The sequence below is a fragment of the Pristiophorus japonicus genome, unplaced genomic scaffold (assembly GCF_044704955.1).
Source record: "Pristiophorus japonicus isolate sPriJap1 unplaced genomic scaffold, sPriJap1.hap1 HAP1_SCAFFOLD_61, whole genome shotgun sequence".
NCBI lineage: Eukaryota > Metazoa > Chordata > Chondrichthyes > Pristiophoridae > Pristiophorus > Pristiophorus japonicus.
The window spans coordinates 3,812,484-3,834,179 of NW_027254520.1; the positions used below are offsets into that span (position 1 = coordinate 3,812,484).

At 42.0% G+C, this 21,696-nt stretch overlaps 6 non-coding genes across 6 annotated transcripts; all 6 read left to right on the plus strand.

The window, feature by feature from the left end:
- Positions 1-834: 834 nt before the first annotated feature.
- trnap-ugg (transfer RNA proline (anticodon UGG)) lies at positions 835-922 on the plus strand. Its single transcript is given in 2 exon segments — positions 835-870; positions 887-922. It is a non-coding gene; the product is annotated as a tRNA-Pro (tRNA).
- Positions 923-3,967: 3,045 nt separating this feature from the next.
- On the plus strand, positions 3,968-4,055 carry trnap-ugg (transfer RNA proline (anticodon UGG)). The gene is given in 2 exon segments: positions 3,968-4,003; positions 4,020-4,055. It is a non-coding gene; the product is annotated as a tRNA-Pro (tRNA).
- Positions 4,056-7,103: 3,048 nt separating this feature from the next.
- On the plus strand, positions 7,104-7,191 carry trnap-ugg (transfer RNA proline (anticodon UGG)). Its single transcript is given in 2 exon segments — positions 7,104-7,139; positions 7,156-7,191. It is a non-coding gene; the product is annotated as a tRNA-Pro (tRNA).
- Positions 7,192-10,236: 3,045 nt separating this feature from the next.
- Positions 10,237-10,324, plus strand: trnap-ugg (transfer RNA proline (anticodon UGG)). Its single transcript is given in 2 exon segments — positions 10,237-10,272; positions 10,289-10,324. It is a non-coding gene; the product is annotated as a tRNA-Pro (tRNA).
- Positions 10,325-13,372: 3,048 nt separating this feature from the next.
- trnap-ugg (transfer RNA proline (anticodon UGG)) lies at positions 13,373-13,460 on the plus strand. The gene is given in 2 exon segments: positions 13,373-13,408; positions 13,425-13,460. It is a non-coding gene; the product is annotated as a tRNA-Pro (tRNA).
- A 6,173-nt stretch (positions 13,461-19,633) lies between these two features.
- On the plus strand, positions 19,634-19,721 carry trnap-ugg (transfer RNA proline (anticodon UGG)). The gene is given in 2 exon segments: positions 19,634-19,669; positions 19,686-19,721. It is a non-coding gene; the product is annotated as a tRNA-Pro (tRNA).
- Positions 19,722-21,696: the final 1,975 nt, after the last annotated feature.

Consider the following 21,696-nt stretch of genomic DNA (forward strand, 5'->3'; position numbering starts at 1 on the left):
TGTTAAACTTTTGTGTTTCAAGCTACATTGACTTTGCCTGTGTCCGTGTACATCCATATCGCAGCGCATCTGTTCATTACTCAAAATATGCTCATGTTTTCCGATATCCACTCCTTGATGCAACCCTTGTCCCAAATTTGCTCTCAATATAAAAAACAACAAATTAAGTACCGCCGATAGCGGCCGCGTGGCCTAAAGGATAAGGTGTCTGACTTCGATTGTAACTGTGATCTTATGAGAAGATTGCAGGTTCTAGTCCTGCAGCGGTCAGCTATCGCGCCGCGTGAAATTTTATATTCTTTGTTTTGATTCTGCCTCAAAACCAACCATCTCGGACAGTCACTCACCTGAAGTAAAGGAAGGCTGTGTGCTTTAAGAAGCTAATGGTACATTTTCATCACTGTCGATCTGGTTGCACGGGCAAAACAAGCGGTGAAGTAGACTTTCGTGCACATTATCACTGTTTGAAAGCAAAAAGTAGGGGATGGATGTCTGACTTTGCAGTAAATCGGAGACAAGGTGACTGACAGGTTGAGGCAATGGACTGCTGATCCAGTATGCCCCCAGCTTCGTCGTTATTGTGTTAAACACTTTCCCCTCGTTTTTTTATTCAATCACATTTATCCTCATTGCCAAATTCACCTTTTACTGAAAAGGATGCAACTCGTTGTTGAAGTAATGTCACAAAAAATAATCACTTCATCAAAGGGAAAACATTAGCAGGACGATGGAGAGGGGGACTCATGAGATCGGTCTCTGAGAGTCAGCACAGGCACGATGGGCCGAATAGCAAACAAACGTCAGCAACTGAGAGCTACGTTTCTCACTGTCGGTGGCTCGTTGGTCTAGGGGTATGATTCTCGCTTTGGGATTATAATAATTGAAATGCGAGAGGTCCCGGGTTCAAATCCCGGACGAGCCCTGCCAACTTTTAGTCAAAAAACGACTTCTCAGCCGGTCGACATGTGAGAAAACTGACATGTTTCAAATTAAAACGTGTGATTGCACTCCGTTGTTCACACAGCGTCTAAAAATCCTGGAGATTCACAGGAGCAAAGTGAAACTCACCGAACTGAGTAAAGTTCATGTCTCTCAGATGTACTCGGCTCTGCGTATCATTGGACAACCTAAACCCCGGTTTGATTCCGGCAAATACTTGATCAGTGTATCTTCCTTTCTGCACGCATGAGCTCACCTCCAAAGGGATAAGCATACATTCAACGTCAATCTCAAATTCAACTTGAAACAGACTCTGCCCTGAATATGATTGCGTCCTGTTTCTCTCACGCTGAAAAGATGTGAGAAGCTGGCTTTGGATTTAGTCCCTTGGCTGCCGAATTTAAATCATGCAGGAAATCAATCCGGGGTGGCCAAGCTGCCTGGTCTGATTAAAAGGCGTTCAAACCCTACATTCCAGGCATGTTATAGTGTTCTGGCCTCAACATTCGGTTCAACGTATCGGATCATAAGCACCGCTCCCATTGTCTGCTAATGGTTCTGCTGTTCACACTAACACCTCCTCTGGTCCATCCTTTGTTACTTTATTGCCCGCTTACCACCCACTTTGCCTTTTCGCATTGTGCCATTTATTATTCAATCACTCCTACGGTCCACTGTATCACAAGCATTCCCTTTTGTCCTTCCTCGCTGCCTATTTTTTTCCAGGCGCTATTTTCGTGGAAAAATCTGTAAACTTTACATTTTTCTTAAAAGATCGGAATGATCATCTGACTGAACGTGAGCCCGGGAAATTCATCCACAGAATGTTCACGGCCTGCTGAGTTTTACAGAATGCTTTGTTTTTGTTCATTGTGTTTCTGTATCCATTTTCAGGTGATGTGCTGGTCTGCCCGGGGTCATTCTCTGTCTCTACAAAATGGTGTGCTATCAGTATCGGATCATTATCTATCTGTTTAAAAGGAATGTGCTGTCTGTCCCGGATTTCAAATTTCAAATTTCAAAAACTGCCTTTGGAGGGTGCAGAATTTTTAGTTTGTTGGAGTGTTTGTGTAAGTGAGAGAGTGCGTGGAAACGTTCTGCGCGATCTTACTGTGCATTTCATGTCATGGGAGGAAAAATGCATTACATGCAACTTGAAGGCACACTGATTTGATTCAACACGCATTCGGGGACTGCCTGACAGGAGAAGAATCTGCTGTGGGATTTTGCTATTCCACATGTGAAAGAAGGCAAATTATTTAAGTTAGAAACATAGCGATTTTAGCGAGAGCTTGCGGATGGGCTGTGTGACATGATGAGCTCCTTCCCCCTTATTTTCAAATACAAATCAAATCAAGACAAGACAAGACATGACTGACTGACTGACTTTGTTTATATAAATATATGTATCAATATTTATATATGCATATATTTACATACATTCCCTACTTTTTAACTTTCACAATAAATGTGCTTTTTCTGTTCTGCCTGCATTGGCTCTATTACATTTGACCTATTTCACAGCACACGCAGCTTCACTCTGATCCTGCAGAAAAGCACTCGCGACTTTAAAAGATGGGCTTTGTTGCCCACATCTTCCCTCGTGGCTTGTCTTACACCATGGGCTTACTGTGTTTGGGTATTTACTGACTGCACACCCTGATTTCCTGTGGATTTCATGCAGTCGCACAGACTTCGTTTAATCAAAAATATATAGATTAAGAAACAATTATTTATTTATTTCAATCAAATCAAATTAAATTTTTTGCAATAAAATTGTAAATTTATTTATTTTCTTATCATGATAAATATATATATGTTTTGAATTGTCTGTTTGACTGGGTTGGTTTTATTTCCCTCCCTCTTTCCTGCTTGTCTGTCACCTGTGGCTTCAACAACCGTCCCAGTCCCGCGTGCTCATGAGAACCGCGCTCAATCACGCACAACACAATTGCATTCAGGAATGATAGAAATCCCACTTTATTCTTCTGAAAGGCAACTGCTGTCCGTGAAGGGCAATTCTACAGCTGTGTAAGAGGGATGTGCTTCCTGTCTAGGATCATTCGGTGTCTGTTTCAACGGGATGGTTGTCAGTTCCGGTTCATCAATTGCCCCTTTAAAACGTATTTTCTCATTATCCGGATCATCCTGTACATTTAAAAAGGAGTGTGATTATCAGCTGTGAGAACCGAATTGTTAAACTTTTGTGTTTCAAGCTACATTGACTTTGCCTGTGTCCGTGTACATCCATATCGCAGCGCATCTGTTCATTACTCAAAATATGCTCATGTTTTCCGATATCCACTCCTTGATGCAACCCTTGTCCCAAATTTGCTCTCAATATAAAAAACAACAAATTAAGTACCGCCGATAGCGGCCGCGTGGCCTAAAGGATAAGGTGTCTGACTTCGATTGTAACTGTGATCTTATGAGAACATTGCAGGTTCTAGTCCTGCAGCGGTCAGCTATCGCGCCGCGTGAAATTTTATATTCTTTGTTTTGATTCTGCCTCAAAACCAACCATCTCGGACAGTCACTCACCTGAAGTAAAGGAAGGCTGTGTGCTTTAAGAAGCTAATGGTACATTTTCATCACTGTCGATCTGGTTGCACGGGCAAAACAAGCGGTGAAGTAGACTTTCGTGCACATTATCTCTGTTTGAAAGCAAAAAGTAGGGGATGGATGTCTGACTTTGCAGTAAATCGGAGACAAGGTGACTGACAGGTTGAGGCAATGGACTGCTGATCCATTATGCCCCCAGCTTCGTCGTTATTGTGTTAAACACTTTCCCCTCGTTTTTTTATTCAATCACATTTATCCTCATTGCCAAATTCACCTTTTACTGAAAAGGATGCAACTCGTTGGTGAAGTAATGTCACAAAAAATAATCACTTCATCAAAGGGAAAACATTAGCAGGACGATGGAGAGGGGGACTCATGAGATCGGTCTCTGAGAGTCAGCACAGGCACGATGGGCCGAATAGCAAACTAACGTCAGCAACTGAGAGCTACATTTCTCGCTGTCGGTGGCTCGTTGGTCTAGGGGTATGATTCTCGCTTTGGGATTATAATAATTGAAATGCGAGAGGTCCCGGGTTCAAATCCCGGACGAGCCCTGCCAACTTTTAGTCAAAAAACGACTTCCTGCCAACTTTTAGTCAAAAAACGACTTCTCAGCCGGTCGACATGTGAGAAAACTGATATGTTTCAAATTTAAACGTGTGATTGCACTCCGTTGTTCACACAGCGTCTAAAAATCCTGGAGATTCACAGGAGCAAAGTGAAACTCACCGAACTGAGTAAAATTCATATCTCTCAGATGTACTCGGCTCTGCGTCTCATTGCACAACCTAAACCCCGGTTTGATTCCAGCAAATACTTGATCAGTGTATCTTCCTTTCTGCACGCATGAGCTCACCTCCAAAGGGATAAGCATACATTCAACGTCAATCTCAAATTCAACTTGAAACAGACTCTGCCCTGAATATGATTGCGTCCTGTTTCTCTCGCGCTGAAAATATGTGAGAAGCTGGCTTTGGATTTGGTCCCTTGGCTGCCGAATTTAAATCATGCAGGAAATCAATCCGGGGTGGCCAAGCTGCCAGGTCTGATTAAAAGGCGTTCAAACCCTACATTCCAGGCATGTTATAGTGTTCTGGCCTCAACATTCGGTTCAACGTATCGGATCATAAGCACCGCTCCCATTGTCTGCTAATGGTTCTGCTGTTCACACTAACACCTCCTCTGGTCCATCCTTTGTTACTTTATTGCCCGCTTACCACCCACTTTGCCTTTTCGCATTGTGCCATTTATTATTCAATCACTCCTACGCTCCACTGTATCACAAACATTCCCTTTTGTCCTTCCTCGCTGCCTATTTTTTTCCAGGCGCGATTTTCGTGGAAAAATCTGTAAACTTTACATTTTTCTTAAAAGATCGGAATGATCATCTGACTGAACGTGAGCCCGGGAAATTCATCCACAGAATGTTCACGGCCTGCTGAGTTTTACAGAATGCTTTGTTTTTGTTCATTGTGTTTCTGTATCCCTTTTAAGGTGATGTGCTGGTCTGCCCGGGGTCATTCTCTGTCTCTCCAAAATGGTGTGCTATCAGTATCGGATCATTATCTATCTGTTTAAAAGGAATGTGCTGTCGGTCCCGGATTTCAAATTTCAAATTTCAAAAACTGCCTTTGGAGGGTGCAGAATTTTTAGTTTGTTGGAGTGTTTGTGTAAGTGAGAGAGTGCTTGTAAACGTTCTGCGCGATCTTACTATGCATTACATGCAACTTGAAGCCACACTGATTTGATTCAACACGCATTCGGGGACTGCCTGACAGGAGAAGAATCTGCTGTGGGATTTTGCTATTCCACATGTGAAAGAAGGCAAATTATATAAGTTAGAAACATAGCGATTTTAGCGAGAGCTTGCGGATGGGCTGTGTGACATGATGAGCTCCTTCCCCCTTATTTTGAAATACAAATCAAATCAAGACAAGACAAGACATGACTGACTGACTGACTTTGTTTATATAAATATATGTATCAATATTTATATATGCATATATTTACATACATTCCCTACTTTTTAACTTTCACAATAAATGTGCTTTTTCTGTTCTGCCTGCATTGGCTCTATTACATTTGACCTATTTCACAGCACACGCAGCTTCACTCTGATCCTGCAGAAAAGCACTCGCGACTTTAAAAGATGGGCTTTGTTGCCCACATCTTCCCTCGTGGCTTGTCTTACACCATGGGCTTACTGTGTTTGGGTATTTACTGACTGCACACCCTGATTTGCAGTGGATTTCATGCAGTCGCACAGACTTCGTTCAATCAAAAATATATAGATTAAGAAACAATTATTTATTTATTTCAATCAAATCAAATTAAATTTTTTGCAATAAAATTGTAAATTTATTTATTTTCTTATCATGATAAATATATATATGTTTTGAATTGTCTGTTTGACTGGGTTGGTTTTATTTCCCTCCCTCTTTCCTGCTTGTCTGTCACCTGTGGCTTCAACAACCGTCCCAGTCCCGCGTGCTCATGAGAACCGCGCTCAATCACGCACAACACAATTGCATTCAGGAATGATAGAAATCCCACTTTATTCTTCTGAAAGGCAACTGCTGTCCGTGAAGGGCAATTCTACAGCTGTGTAAGAGGGATGTGCTTCCTGTCTAGGATCATTCGGTGTCTGTTTCAACGGGATGGTTGTCAGTTCCGGTTCATCAATTGCCCCTTTAAAACGTATTTTCTCATTATCCGGATCATCCTGTACATTTAAAAAGGAGTGTGATTATCAGCTGTGAGAACCGAATTGTTAAACTTTTGTGTTTCAAGCTACATTGACTTTGCCTGTGTCCGTGTACATCCATCTCGCAGCGCATCTGTTCATTACTCAAAATATGCTCATGTTTTTCGATATCCACTCCTTGATGCAACCCTTGTCCCAAATTTGCTCTCAATATAAAAAACAACAAATTAAGTACCACCGATAGCGGCCGCGTGGCCTAAAGGATAAGGTGTCTGACTTCGATTGTAACTGTGATCTTATGAGAACATTGCAGGTTCTAGTCCTGCAGCGGTCAGCTATCGCGCCGCGTGAAATTTTATATTCTTTGTTTTGATTCTGCCTCAAAACCAACCATCTCGGACAGTCACTCACCTGAAGTAAAGGAAGGCTGTGTGCTTTAAGAAGCTAATGGTACATTTTCATCACTGTCGATCTGGTTGCACGGGCAAAACAAGCGGTGAAGTAGACTTTCGTGCACATTATCTCTGTTTGAAAGCAAAAAGTAGGGGATGGATGTCTGACTTTGCAGTAAATCGGAGACAAGGTGACTGACAGGTTGAGGCAATGGACTGCTGATCCAGTATGCCCCCAGCTTCGTCGTTATTGTGTTAAACACTTTCCCCTCGTTTTTTTATTCAATCACATTTATCCTCATTGCCAAATTCACCTTTTACTGAAAAGGATGCAACTCGTTGTTGAAGTAATGTCACAAAAAATAATCACTTCATCAAAGGGAAAACATTAGCAGGACGATGGAGAGGGGGACTCATGAGATCGGTCTCTGAGAGTCAGCACAGGCACGATGGGCCGAATAGCAAACAAACGTCAGCAACTGAGAGCTACGTTTCTCACTGTCGGTGGCTCGTTGGTCTAGGGGTATGATTCTCGCTTTGGGATTATAATAATTGAAATGCGAGAGGTCCCGGGTTCAAATCCCGGACGAGCCCTGCCAACTTTTAGTCAAAAAACGACTTCTCAGCCGGTCGACATGTGAGAAAACTGACATGTTTCAAATTAAAACGTGTGATTGCACTCCGTTGTTCACACAGCGTCTAAAAATCCTGGAGATTCACAGGAGCAAAGTGAAACTCACCGAACTGAGTAAAGTTCATGTCTCTCAGATGTACTCGGCTCTGCGTATCATTGGACAACCTAAACCCCGGTTTGATTCCGGCAAATACTTGATCAGTGTATCTTCCTTTCTGCACGCATGAGCTCACCTCCAAAGGGATAAGCATACATTCAACGTCAATCTCAAATTCAACTTGAAACAGACTCTGCCCTGAATATGATTGCGTCCTGTTTCTCTCACGCTGAAAAGATGTGAGAAGCTGGCTTTGGATTTAGTCCCTTGGCTGCCGAATTTAAATCATGCAGGAAATCAATCCGGGGTGGCCAAGCTGCCTGGTCTGATTAAAAGGCGTTCAAACCCTACATTCCAGGCATGTTATAGTGTTCTGGCCTCAACATTCGGTTCAACGTATCGGATCATAAGCACCGCTCCCATTGTCTGCTAATGGTTCTGCTGTTCACACTAACACCTCCTCTGGTCCATCCTTTGTTACTTTATTGCCCGCTTACCACCCACTTTGCCTTTTCGCATTGTGCCATTTATTATTCAATCACTCCTACGGTCCACTGTATCACAAGCATTCCCTTTTGTCCTTCCTCGCTGCCTATTTTTTTCCAGGCGCTATTTTCGTGGAAAAATCTGTAAACTTTACATTTTTCTTAAAAGATCGGAATGATCATCTGACTGAACGTGAGCCCGGGAAATTCATCCACAGAATGTTCACGGCCTGCTGAGTTTTACAGAATGCTTTGTTTTTGTTCATTGTGTTTCTGTATCCATTTTCAGGTGATGTGCTGGTCTGCCCGGGGTCATTCTCTGTCTCTACAAAATGGTGTGCTATCAGTATCGGATCATTATCTATCTGTTTAAAAGGAATGTGCTGTCTGTCCCGGATTTCAAATTTCAAATTTCAAAAACTGCCTTTGGAGGGTGCAGAATTTTTAGTTTGTTGGAGTGTTTGTGTAAGTGAGAGAGTGCGTGGAAACGTTCTGCGCGATCTTACTGTGCATTTCATGTCATGGGAGGAAAAATGCATTACATGCAACTTGAAGGCACACTGATTTGATTCAACACGCATTCGGGGACTGCCTGACAGGAGAAGAATCTGCTGTGGGATTTTGCTATTCCACATGTGAAAGAAGGCAAATTATTTAAGTTAGAAACATAGCGATTTTAGCGAGAGCTTGCGGATGGGCTGTGTGACATGATGAGCTCCTTCCCCCTTATTTTCAAATACAAATCAAATCAAGACAAGACAAGACATGACTGACTGACTGACTTTGTTTATATAAATATATGTATCAATATTTATATATGCATATATTTACATACATTCCCTACTTTTTAACTTTCACAATAAATGTGCTTTTTCTGTTCTGCCTGCATTGGCTCTATTACATTTGACCTATTTCACAGCACACGCAGCTTCACTCTGATCCTGCAGAAAAGCACTCGCGACTTTAAAAGATGGGCTTTGTTGCCCACATCTTCCCTCGTGGCTTGTCTTACACCATGGGCTTACTGTGTTTGGGTATTTACTGACTGCACACCCTGATTTCCTGTGGATTTCATGCAGTCGCACAGACTTCGTTTAATCAAAAATATATAGATTAAGAAACAATTATTTATTTATTTCAATCAAATCAAATTAAATTTTTTGCAATAAAATTGTAAATTTATTTATTTTCTTATCATGATAAATATATATATGTTTTGAATTGTCTGTTTGACTGGGTTGGTTTTATTTCCCTCCCTCTTTCCTGCTTGTCTGTCACCTGTGGCTTCAACAACCGTCCCAGTCCCGCGTGCTCATGAGAACCGCGCTCAATCACGCACAACACAATTGCATTCAGGAATGATAGAAATCCCACTTTATTCTTCTGAAAGGCAACTGCTGTCCGTGAAGGGCAATTCTACAGCTGTGTAAGAGGGATGTGCTTCCTGTCTAGGATCATTCGGTGTCTGTTTCAACGGGATGGTTGTCAGTTCCGGTTCATCAATTGCCCCTTTAAAACGTATTTTCTCATTATCCGGATCATCCTGTACATTTAAAAAGGAGTGTGATTATCAGCTGTGAGAACCGAATTGTTAAACTTTTGTGTTTCAAGCTACATTGACTTTGCCTGTGTCCGTGTACATCCATATCGCAGCGCATCTGTTCATTACTCAAAATATGCTCATGTTTTCCGATATCCACTCCTTGATGCAACCCTTGTCCCAAATTTGCTCTCAATATAAAAAACAACAAATTAAGTACCGCCGATAGCGGCCGCGTGGCCTAAAGGATAAGGTGTCTGACTTCGATTGTAACTGTGATCTTATGAGAACATTGCAGGTTCTAGTCCTGCAGCGGTCAGCTATCGCGCCGCGTGAAATTTTATATTCTTTGTTTTGATTCTGCCTCAAAACCAACCATCTCGGACAGTCACTCACCTGAAGTAAAGGAAGGCTGTGTGCTTTAAGAAGCTAATGGTACATTTTCATCACTGTCGATCTGGTTGCACGGGCAAAACAAGCGGTGAAGTAGACTTTCGTGCACATTATCTCTGTTTGAAAGCAAAAAGTAGGGGATGGATGTCTGACTTTGCAGTAAATCGGAGACAAGGTGACTGACAGGTTGAGGCAATGGACTGCTGATCCAGTATGCCCCCAGCTTCGTCGTTATTGTGTTAAACACTTTCCCCTCGTTTTTTTATTCAATCACATTTATCCTCATTGCCAAATTCACCTTTTACTGAAAAGGATGCAACTCGTTGGTGAAGTAATGTCACAAAAAATAATCACTTCATCAAAGGGAAAACATTAGCAGGACGATGGAGAGGGGGACTCATGAGATCGGTCTCTGAGAGTCAGCACAGGCACGATGGGCCGAATAGCAAACTAACGTCAGCAACTGAGAGCTACATTTCTCGCTGTCGGTGGCTCGTTGGTCTAGGGGTATGATTCTCGCTTTGGGATTATAATAATTGAAATGCGAGAGGTCCCGGGTTCAAATCCCGGACGAGCCCTGCCAACTTTTAGTCAAAAAACGACTTCCTGCCAACTTTTAGTCAAAAAACGACTTCTCAGCCGGTCGACATGTGAGAAAACTGATATGTTTCAAATTAAAACGTGTGATTGCACTCCGTTGTTCACACAGCGTCTAAAAATCCTGGAGATTCACAGGAGCAAAGTGAAACTCACCGAACTGAGTAAAATTCATATCTCTCAGATGTACTCGGCTCTGCGTCTCATTGCACAACCTAAACCCCGGTTTGATTCCAGCAAATACTTGATCAGTGTATCTTCCTTTCTGCACGCATGAGCTCACCTCCAAAGGGATAAGCATACATTCAACGTCAATCTCAAATTCAACTTGAAACAGACTCTGCCCTGAATATGATTGCGTCCTGTTTCTCTCGCGCTGAAAATATGTGAGAAGCTGGCTTTGGATTTGGTCCCTTGGCTGCCGAATTTAAATCATGCAGGAAATCAATCCGGGGTGGCCAAGCTGCCAGGTCTGATTAAAAGGCGTTCAAACCCTACATTCCAGGCATGTTATAGTGTTCTGGCCTCAACATTCGGTTCAACGTATCGGATCATAAGCACCGCTCCCATTGTCTGCTAATGGTTCTGCTGTTCACACTAACACCTCCTCTGGTCCATCCTTTGTTACTTTATTGCCCGCTTACCACCCACTTTGCCTTTTCGCATTGTGCCATTTATTATTCAATCACTCCTACGCTCCACTGTATCACAAACATTCCCTTTTGTCCTTCCTCGCTGCCTATTTTTTTCCAGGCGCGATTTTCGTGGAAAAATCTGTAAACTTTACATTTTTCTTAAAAGATCGGAATGATCATCTGACTGAACGTGAGCCCGGGAAATTCATCCACAGAATGTTCACGGCCTGCTGAGTTTTACAGAATGCTTTGTTTTTGTTCATTGTGTTTCTGTATCCCTTTTAAGGTGATGTGCTGGTCTGCCCGGGGTCATTCTCTGTCTCTCCAAAATGGTGTGCTATCAGTATCGGATCATTATCTATCTGTTTAAAAGGAATGTGCTGTCGGTCCCGGATTTCAAATTTCAAATTTCAAAAACTGCCTTTGGAGGGTGCAGAATTTTTAGTTTGTTGGAGTGTTTGTGTAAGTGAGAGAGTGCTTGTAAACGTTCTGCGCGATCTTACTATGCATTACATGCAACTTGAAGCCACACTGATTTGATTCAACACGCATTCGGGGACTGCCTGACAGGAGAAGAATCTGCTGTGGGATTTTGCTATTCCACATGTGAAAGAAGTCAAATTATATAAGTTAGAAACATAGCGATTTTAGCGAGAGCTTGCGGATGGGCTGTGTGACATGATGAGCTCCTTCCCCCTTATTTTGAAATACAAATCAAATCAAGACAAGACAAGACATGACTGACTGACTGACTTTGTTTATATAAATATATGTATCAATATTTATATATGCATATAGTTACATACATTCCCTACTTTTTAACTTTCACAATAAATGTGCTTTTTCTGTTCTGCCTGCATTGGCTCTATTACATTTGACCTATTTCACAGCACACGCAGCTTCACTCTGATCCTGCAGAAAAGCACTCGCGACTTTAAAAGATGGGCTTTGTTGCCCACATCTTCCCTCGTGGCTTGTCTTACACCATGGGCTTACTGTGTTTGGGTATTTACTGACTGCACACCCTGATTTGCAGTGGATTTCATGCAGTCGCACAGACTTCGTTCAATCAAAAATATATAGATTAAGAAACAATTATTTATTTATTTCAATCAAATCAAATTAAATTTTTTGCAATAAAATTGTAAATTTATTTATTTTCTTATCATGATAAATATATATATGTTTTGAATTGTCTGTTTGACTGGGTTGGTTTTATTTCCCTCCCTCTTTCCTGCTTGTCTGTCACCTGTGGCTTCAACAACCGTCCCAGTCCCGCGTGCTCATGAGAACCGCGCTCAAACACGCACAACACAATTGCATTCAGGAATGATAGAAATCCCACTTTATTCTTCTGAAAGGCAACTGCTGTCCGTGAAGGGCAATTCTACAGCTGTGTAAGAGGGATGTGCTTCCTGTCTAGGATCATTCGGTGTCTGTTTCAACGGGATGGTTGTCAGTTCCGGTTCATCAATTGCCCCTTTAAAACGTATTTTCTCATTATCCGGATCATCCTGTACATTTAAAAAGGAGTGTGATTATCAGCTGTGAGAACCGAATTGTTAAACTTTTGTGTTTCAAGCTACATTGACTTTGCCTGTGTCCGTGTACATCCATATCGCAGCGCATCTGTTCATTACTCAAAATATGCTCATGTTTTTCGATATCCACTCCTTGATGCAACCCTTGTCCCAAATTTGCTCTCAATATAAAAAACAACAAATTAAGTACCACCGATAGCGGCCGCGTGGCCTAAAGGATAAGGTGTCTGACTTCGATTGTAACTGTGATCTTATGAGAACATTGCAGGTTCTAGTCCTGCAGCGGTCAGCTATCGCGCCGCGTGAAATTTTATATTCTTTGTTTTGATTCTGCCTCAAAACCAACCATCTCGGACAGTCACTCACCTGAAGTAAAGGAAGGCTGTGTGCTTTAAGAAGCTAATGGTACATTTTCATCACTGTCGATCTGGTTGCACGGGCAAAACAAGCGGTGAAGTAGACTTTCGTGCACATTATCTCTGTTTGAAAGCAAAAAGTAGGGGATGGATGTCTGACTTTGCAGTAAATCGGAGACAAGGTGACTGACAGGTTGAGGCAATGGACTGCTGATCCAGTATGCCCCCAGCTTCGTCGTTATTGTGTTAAACACTTTCCCCTCGTTTTTTTATTCAATCACATTTATCCTCATTGCCAAATTCACCTTTTACTGAAAAGGATGCAACTCGTTGGTGAAGTAATGTCACAAAAAATAATCACTTCATCAAAGGGAAAACATTAGCAGGACGATGGAGAGGGGGACTCATGAGATCGGTCTCTGAGAGTCAGCACAGGCACGATGGGCCGAATAGCAAACTAACGTCAGCAACTGAGAGCAACATTTCTCGCTGTCGGTGGCTCGTTGGTCTAGGGGTATGATTCTCGCTTTGGGATTATAATAATTGAAATGCGAGAGGTCCCGGGTTCAAATCCCGGACGAGCCCTGCCAACTTTTAGTCAAAAAACGACTTCCTGCCAACTTTTCGTCAAAAAACGACTTCTCAGCCGGTCGACATGTGAGAAAACTGATATGTTTCAAATTAAAACGTGTGATTGCACTCCGTTGTTCACACAGCGTCTAAAAATCCTGGAGATTCACAGGAGCAAAGTGAAACTCACCGAACTGAGTAAAATTCATATCTCTCAGATGTACTCGGCTCTGCGTCTCATTGGACAACCTAAACCCTGGTTTGATTCCGGCAAATACTTGATCAGTGTATCTTCCTTTCTGCACGCATGAGCTCACCTCCAAAGGGATAAGCATACATTCAACGTCAATCTCAAATTCAACTTGAAACAGACTCTGCCCTGAATATGATTGCGTCCTGTTTCTCTCGCGCTGAAAATATGTGAGAAGCTGGCTTTGGATTTGGTCCCTTGGCTGCCGAATTTAAATCATGCAGGAAATCAATCCGGGGTGGCCAAGCTGCCAGGTCTGATTAAAAGGCGTTCAAACCCTACATTCCAGGCATGTTATAGTGTTCTGGCCTCAACATTCGGTTCAACGTATCGGATCATAAGCACCGCTCCCATTGTCTGCTAATGGTTCTGCTGTTCACACTAACACCTCCTCTGGTCCATCCTTTGTTACTTTATTGCCCGCTTACCACCCACTTTGCCTTTTCGCATTGTGCCATTTATTATTCAATCACTCCTACGCTCCACTGTATCACAAACATTCCCTTTTGTCCTTCCTCGCTGCCTATTTTTTTCCAGGCGCGATTTTCGTGGAAAAATCTGTAAACTTTACATTTTTCTTAAAAGATCGGAATGATCATCTGACTGAACGTGAGCCCGGGAAATTCATCCACAGAATGTTCACGGCCTGCTGAGTTTTACAGAATGCTTTGTTTTTGTTCATTGTGTTTCTGTATCCCTTTTAAGGTGATGTGCTGGTCTGCCCGGGGTCATTCTCTGTCTCTCCAAAATGGTGTGCTATCAGTATCGGATCATTATCTATCTGTTTAAAAGGAATGTGCTGTCGGTCCCGGATTTCAAATTTCAAATTTCAAAAACTGCCTTTGGAGGGTGCAGAATTTTTAGTTTGTTGGAGTCTTTGTGTAAGTGAGAGAGTGCTTGGAAACGTTCTGCGCGATCTTACTATGCATTACATGCAACTTGAAGCCACACTGATTTGATTCAACACGCATTCGGGGACTGCCTGACAGGAGAAGAATCTGCTGTGGGATTTTGCTATTCCACATGTGAAAGAAGGCAAATTATATAAGTTAGAAACATAGCGATTTTAGCGAGAGCTTGCGGATGGGCTGTGTGACATGATGAGCTCCTTCCCCCTTATTTTCAAATACAAATCAAATCAAGACAAGACAAGACATGACTGACTGACTGACTTTGTTTATATAAATATATGTATCAATATTTATATATGCATATATTTACATACATTCCCTACTTTTTAACTTTCACAATAAATGTGCTTTTTCTGTTCTGCCTGCATTGGCTCTATTACATTTGACCTATTTCACAGCACACGCAGCTTCACTCTGATCCTGCAGAAAAGCACTCGCGACTTTAAAAGATGGGCTTTGTTGCCCACATCTTCCCTCGTGGCTTGTCTTACACCATGGGCTTACTGTGTTTGGGTATTTACTGACTGCACACCCTGATTTGCAGTGGATTTCATGCAGTCGCACAGACTTCGTTCAATCAAAAATATATAGATTAAGAAACAATTTTTTATTTATTTCAATCAAATCAAATTCAATTTTTTGCAATAAAATTGTAAATTTATTTATTTTCTTATTATGATAAATATATATATGTTTTAAATTGTCTGGGTTGGTTTTATTTCCCTCCCTATTTCCTGCTTGTCTATCACCTGTGGCTTCAACAACCGTCCCAGTCCCGCGTGCTCATGAGAACCGCGCTCAATCACGCACAACACAATTGCATTCAGGAATGATGGAAATCCCACTTTATTCTTCTGAAAGGCAACTGCTGTCCGTGAACGGCAATTCTACAGCTGTGCAAGACGGATGTGCTTCCTGTCCAGGATCATTCTGTGTCTGTTTCAACGGGATGGTTGTCAGTTCCGGTTCATCAATTGCCCCTTTTAAACGTATTTTCTCATTATCCGGATCATCCTGTACAATTAAAAAGGAGTGTGATTATCAGCTGTGAGAACCGAATTGTTAAACTTTTGTGTTTCAAGCTACATTGACTTTGCCTGTGTCCGTGCACATCCATACCGCAGCGCATCTGTTCATTACTCAAAATATGCTCATGTTTTCCGATATCCACTCCTTGATGCAACCCTTGTCCCAAATTTGCTCTCAATATAAAAAACAACAAATTAAGTACCGCCGATAGCGGCCGCGTGGCCTAAATGATAAGGTGTCTGACTTCGATTGTAACTGTTATCTTATGAGAAGATTGCAGGTTCTAGTCCTGCAGCGGTCAGCTATCGCGCCGCGTGAAATTTTATATTCTTTGTTTTGATTCTGCCTCAAAACCAACCATCTCGGACAGTCACTCACCTGAAGTAAAGGAAGGCTGTGTGCTTTAAGAAGCTAATGGTACATTTTCATCACTGTCGATCTGGTTGCACGGGCAAAACAAGCGGTGAAGTAGACTTTCGTGCACATTATCACTGTTTGAAAGCAAAAAGTAGGGGATGGATGTCTGACTTTGCAGTAAATCGGAGACAAGGTGACTGACAGGTTGAGGCAATGGACTGCTGATCCAGTATGCCCCCAGCTTCGTCGTTATTGTGTTAAACACTTTCCCCTCGTTTTTTTATTCAATCACATTTATCCTCATTGCCAAATTCACCTTTTACTGAAAAGGATGCAACTCGTTGTTGAAGTAATGTCACAAAAAATAATCACTTCATCAAATGGAAAACATTAGCAGGACGATGGAGAGGGGGACTCATGAGATCGGTCTCTGAGAGTCAGCACAGGCACGATGGGCCGAATAGCAAACTAACGTCAGCAATTGAGAGCTACGTTTCTCACTGTCGGTGGCTCTTTGGTCTAGGGGTATGATTCTCGCTTTGGGATTATAATAATTGAAATGCGAGAGGTCCCGGGTTCAAATCCCGGACGAGCCCTGCCAACTTTTAGTCAAAAAACGACTTCTCAGCCGGTCGACATGTGAGAAAACTGACATGTTTCAAATTAAAACGTGTGATTGCACTCCGTTGTTCACACAGCGTCTAAAAATCCTGGAGATTCACAGGAGCAAAGTGAAACTCACCGAACTGAGTAAAGTTCATGTCTCTCAGATGTACTCGGCTCTGCGTATCATTGGACAACCTAAACCCCGGTTTGATTCCGGCAAATACTTGATCAGTGTATCTTCCTTTCTGCACGCATGAGCTCACCTCCAAAGGGATAAGCATACATTCAACGTCAATCTCAAATTCAACTTGAAACAGACTCTGCCCTGAATATGATTGCGTCCAGTTTCTCTCGCGCTGAAAAGATGTGAGAAGCTGGCTTTGGATTTAGTCCCTTGGCTGCCGAATTTAAATCATGCAGGAAATCAATCCGGGGTGGCCAAGCTGCCTGGTCTGATTAAAAGGCGTTCAAACCCTACATTCCAGGCATGTTATAGTGTTCTGGCCTCAACATTCGGTTCAACGTATCGGATCATAAGCACCGCTCCCATTGTCTGCTAATGGTTCTGCTGTTCACACTAACACCTCCTCTGGTCCATCCTTTGTTACTTTATTGCCCGCTTACCACCCACTTTGCCTTTTCGCATTGTGCCATTTATTATTCAATCACTCCTACGGTCCACTGTATCACAAGCATTCCCTTTTGTCCTTCCTCGCTGCCTATTTTTTTCCAGGCGCTATTTTCGTGGAAAAATCTGTAAACTTTACATTTTTCTTAAAAGATCGGAATAATCATCTGACTGAACGTGAGCCCGGGAAATTCATCCACAGAATGTTCACGGCCTGCTGAGTTTTACAGAATGCTTTGTTTTTGTTCATTGTGTTTCTGTATCCCTTTTAAGGTGATGTGCTGGTCTGCCCGGGGTCATTCTCTGTCTCTACAAAATGGTGTGCTATCAGTATCGGATCATTATCTATCTGTTTAAAAGGAATGTGCTGTCTGTCCCGGATTTCAAATTTCAAATTTCAAAAACTGCCTTTGGAGGGTGCAGAATTTTTAGTTTGTTGGAGTGTTTGTGTAAGTGAGAGAGTGCGTGGAAACGTTCTGCGCGATCTTACTGTGCATTTCATGTCATGGGAGGAAAAATGCATTACATGCAACTTGAAGCCACACTGATTTGATTCAACACGCATTCGGGGACTGCCTGAGAGGAGAAGAATCTGCTGTGGGATTTTGCTATTCCACATGTGAAAGAAGGCAAATTATATAAGTTAGAAACATAGCGATTTTAGCGAGAGCTTGCGGATGGGCTGTGTGACATGATGAGCTCCTTCCCCCTTATTTTCAAATACAAATCAAATCAAGACAAGACAAGACATGACTGACTGACTGATTTTGTTTATATAAATATATGTATCAATATTTATATATGCATATATTTACATACATTCCCTACTTTTTAACTTTCACAATAAATGTGCTTTTTCTGTTCTGCCTGCATTGGCTCTATTACATTTGACCTATTTCACAGCACACGCAGCTTCACTCTGATCCTGCAGAAAAGCACTCGTGACTTTAAAAGATGGGCTTTGTTGCCCACATCTTCCCTCGTGGCTTGTCTTACACCATGGGCTTACTGTGTTTGGGTATTTACTGACTGCACACCCTGATTTCCAGTGGATTTCATGCAGTCGCACAGACTTCGTTCAATCAAAAATATATAGATTAAGAAACAATTATTTATTTATTTCAATCAAATCAAATTAAATTTTTTGCAATAAAATTGTAAATTTATTTATTTTCTTATTATGATAAATATATATATGTTTTAAATTGTCTGTTTGTCTGGGTTGGTTTTATTTCCCTTCCTATTTCCTGCTTGTCTATCACCTGTGTCTTCAACAACCGTCCCAGTCCCGCGTGCTCATGAGAACCGCGCTCAATCACGCACAACACAATTGCATTCAGGAATGATGGAAATCCCACTTTATTCTTCTGAAAGGCAACTGCTGTCCGTGAACGGCAATTCTACAGCTGTGTAAGAGGGATGTGCTTCCTGTCGAGGATCATTCGGTGTCTGTTTCAACGGGATGGTTGTCAGTTCCGGTTCATAAATTGCCCCTTTAAAACGTATTTTCTCATTATCCGGATCATCCTGTACATTTAAAAAGGAGTGTGATTATCAGCTGTGAGAACCGAATTGTTAAACTTTTGTGTTTCAAGCTACATTGACTTTGCCTGTGTCCGTGTACATCCATATCGCAGCGCATCTGTTCATTACTCAAAATATGCTCATGTTTTCCGATATCCACTCCTTGATGCAACCCTTGTCCCAAATTTGCTCTCAATATAAAAAACAACAAATTAAGTACCGCCGATAGCGGCCGCGTGGCCTAAAGGATAAGGTGTCTGACTTCGATTGTAACTGTTATCTTATGAGAAGATTGCAGGTTCTAGTCCTGCAGCGGTCAGCTATCGCGCCGCGTGAAATTTTATATTCTTTGTTTTGATTCTGCCTCAAAACCAACCATCTCGGACAGTCACTCACCTGAAGTAAAGGAAGGCTGTGTGCTTTAATAAGCTAATGGTACATTTTCATCACTGTCGATCTGGTTGCACGGGCAAAACAAGCGGTGAAGTAGACTTTCGTGCACATTATCACTGTTTGAAAGCAAAAAGTAGGGGATGGATGTCTGACTTTGCAGTAAATCGGAGACAAGGTGACTGACAGGTTGAGGCAATGGACTGCTGATCCAGTATGCCCCCAGCTTCGTCGTTATTGTGTTAAACACTTTCCCCTCGTTTTTTTATTCAATCACATTTATCCTCATTGCCAAATTCACCTTTTACTGAAAAGGATGCAACTCGTTGTTGAAGTAATGTCACAAAAAATAATCACTTCATCAAATGGAAAACATTAGCAGGACGATGGAGAGGGGGACTCATGAGATCGGTCTCTGAGAGTCAGCACAGGCACGATGGGCCGAATAGCAAACTAACGTCAGCAACTGAGAGCTACGTTTCTCACTGTCGGTGGCTCGTTGGTCTAGGGGTATGATTCTCGCTTTGGGATTATAATAATTGAAATGCGAGAGGTCCCGGGTTCAAATCCCGGACGAGCCCTGCCAACTTTTAGTCAAAAAACGACTTCTCAGCCGGTCGACATGTGAGAAAACTGACATGTTTCAAATTAAAACGTGTGATTGCACTCCGTTGTTCACACAGCGTCTAAAAATCCTGGAGATTCACAGGAGCAAAGTGAAACTCACCGAACTGAGTAAAGTTCATGTCTCTCAGATGTACTCGGCTCTGCGTATCATTGGACAACCTAAACCCCGGTTTGATTCCGGCAAATACTTGATCAGTGTATCTTCCTTTCTGCACGCATGAGCTCACCTCCAAAGGGATAAGCATACATTCAACGTCAATCTCAAATTCAACGTGAAACAGACTCTGCCCTGAATATGATTGCGTCCTGTTTCTCTCGCGCTGAAAAGATGTGAGAAGCTGGCTGCCGAATTTAAATCATGCAGGAAATCAATCCGGGTTGGCCAAGCTGCCTGGTCTGATTAAAAGGCGTTCAAACCCTACATTCCAGGCATGTTATAGTGTTCTGGCCTCAACATTCGGTTCAACGTATCGGATCATAAGCACCGCTCCCATTGTCTGCTAATGGTTCTGCTGTTCACACTAACACCTCCTCTGGTCCATCCTTTGTTACTTTATTGCCCGCTTACCACCCACTTTGCCTTTTCGCATTGTGCCATTTATTATTCAATCACTCCTACGCTCCACTGTATCACAAGCATTCCCTTTTGTCCTTCCTCGCTGCCTATTTTTTTCCAGGCGCTATTTTCGTGGAAAAATCTGTAAACTTTACATTTTTCTTAAAAGATCGGAATGATCATCTGACTGAACGTGAGCCCGGGAAATTCATCCACAGAATGTTCACGGCCTGCTGAGTTTTACAGAATGCTTTGTTTTTGTTCATTGTGTTTCTGTATCCATTTTAAGGTGATGTGCTGGTCTGCCCGGGGTCATTCTCTGTCTCTACAAAATGGTGTGCTATCAGTATCGGATCATTATCTATCTGTTTAAAAGGAATGTGCTGTCTGTCCCGGATTTCAAATTTCAAATTTCAAAAACTGCCTTTGGAGGGTGCAGAATTTTTAGTTTGTTGGAGTGTGTGTGTAAGTGAGAGAGTGCGTGGAAACGTTCTGCGCGATCTTACTGTGCATTTCATGTCATGGGAGGAAAAATGCATTACATGCAACTTGAAGCCACACTGATTTGATTCAACACGCATTCGGGGACTGCCTGACAGGAGAAGAATCTGCCGTGGGATTTTGCTATTCCACATGTGAAAGAAGGCAAATTATATAAGTTAGAAACATAGCGATTTTAGCGAGAGCTTGCGGATGCGCTGTGTGACATGATGAGCTCCTTCCCCCTTATTTTCAAATACAAATCAAATCAAGACAAGACAAGACATGACTGACTGACTGACTTTGTTTATATAAATATATGTATCAATATTTATATATGCATATATTTACATACATTCCCTACTTTTTAACTTTGACAATAAATGTGCTTTTCTGTTCTGCCTGCATTGGCTCTATTACATTTGACCTCTTTCACAGCACACGCAGCTTCTGTCTGATCCTGCAGAAAAGCACTCGCGACTTTAAAAGATGGACTTTGTTGCCCACATCTTCCCTCGTGGCTTGTCTTACACCATGGGTTTACTGTGTTTGGGTATTTACTGACTGCACACCCTGATTTCCAGTGGATTTCATGCAGTCGCACAGACTTCGTTCAATCAAAAATATATAGATTAAGAAACAATTATTTATTTATTTCAATCAAATCAAATTTAATTTTTTGCAATAAAATTGTAAATTTATTTATTTTCTTATTGTGATAAATATATATACGTTTTAAATTGTCTGTTTGTCTGGGTTGGTTTTATTTCCCTCCCTCTTTCCTGCTTGTCTATCACCTGTGGCTTCAACAACCGTCCCAGTCCCGCGTGCTCATGAGAACCGCGCTCAATTACGCACAACACAATTGCATTCAGGAATGATGGAAATCCCAC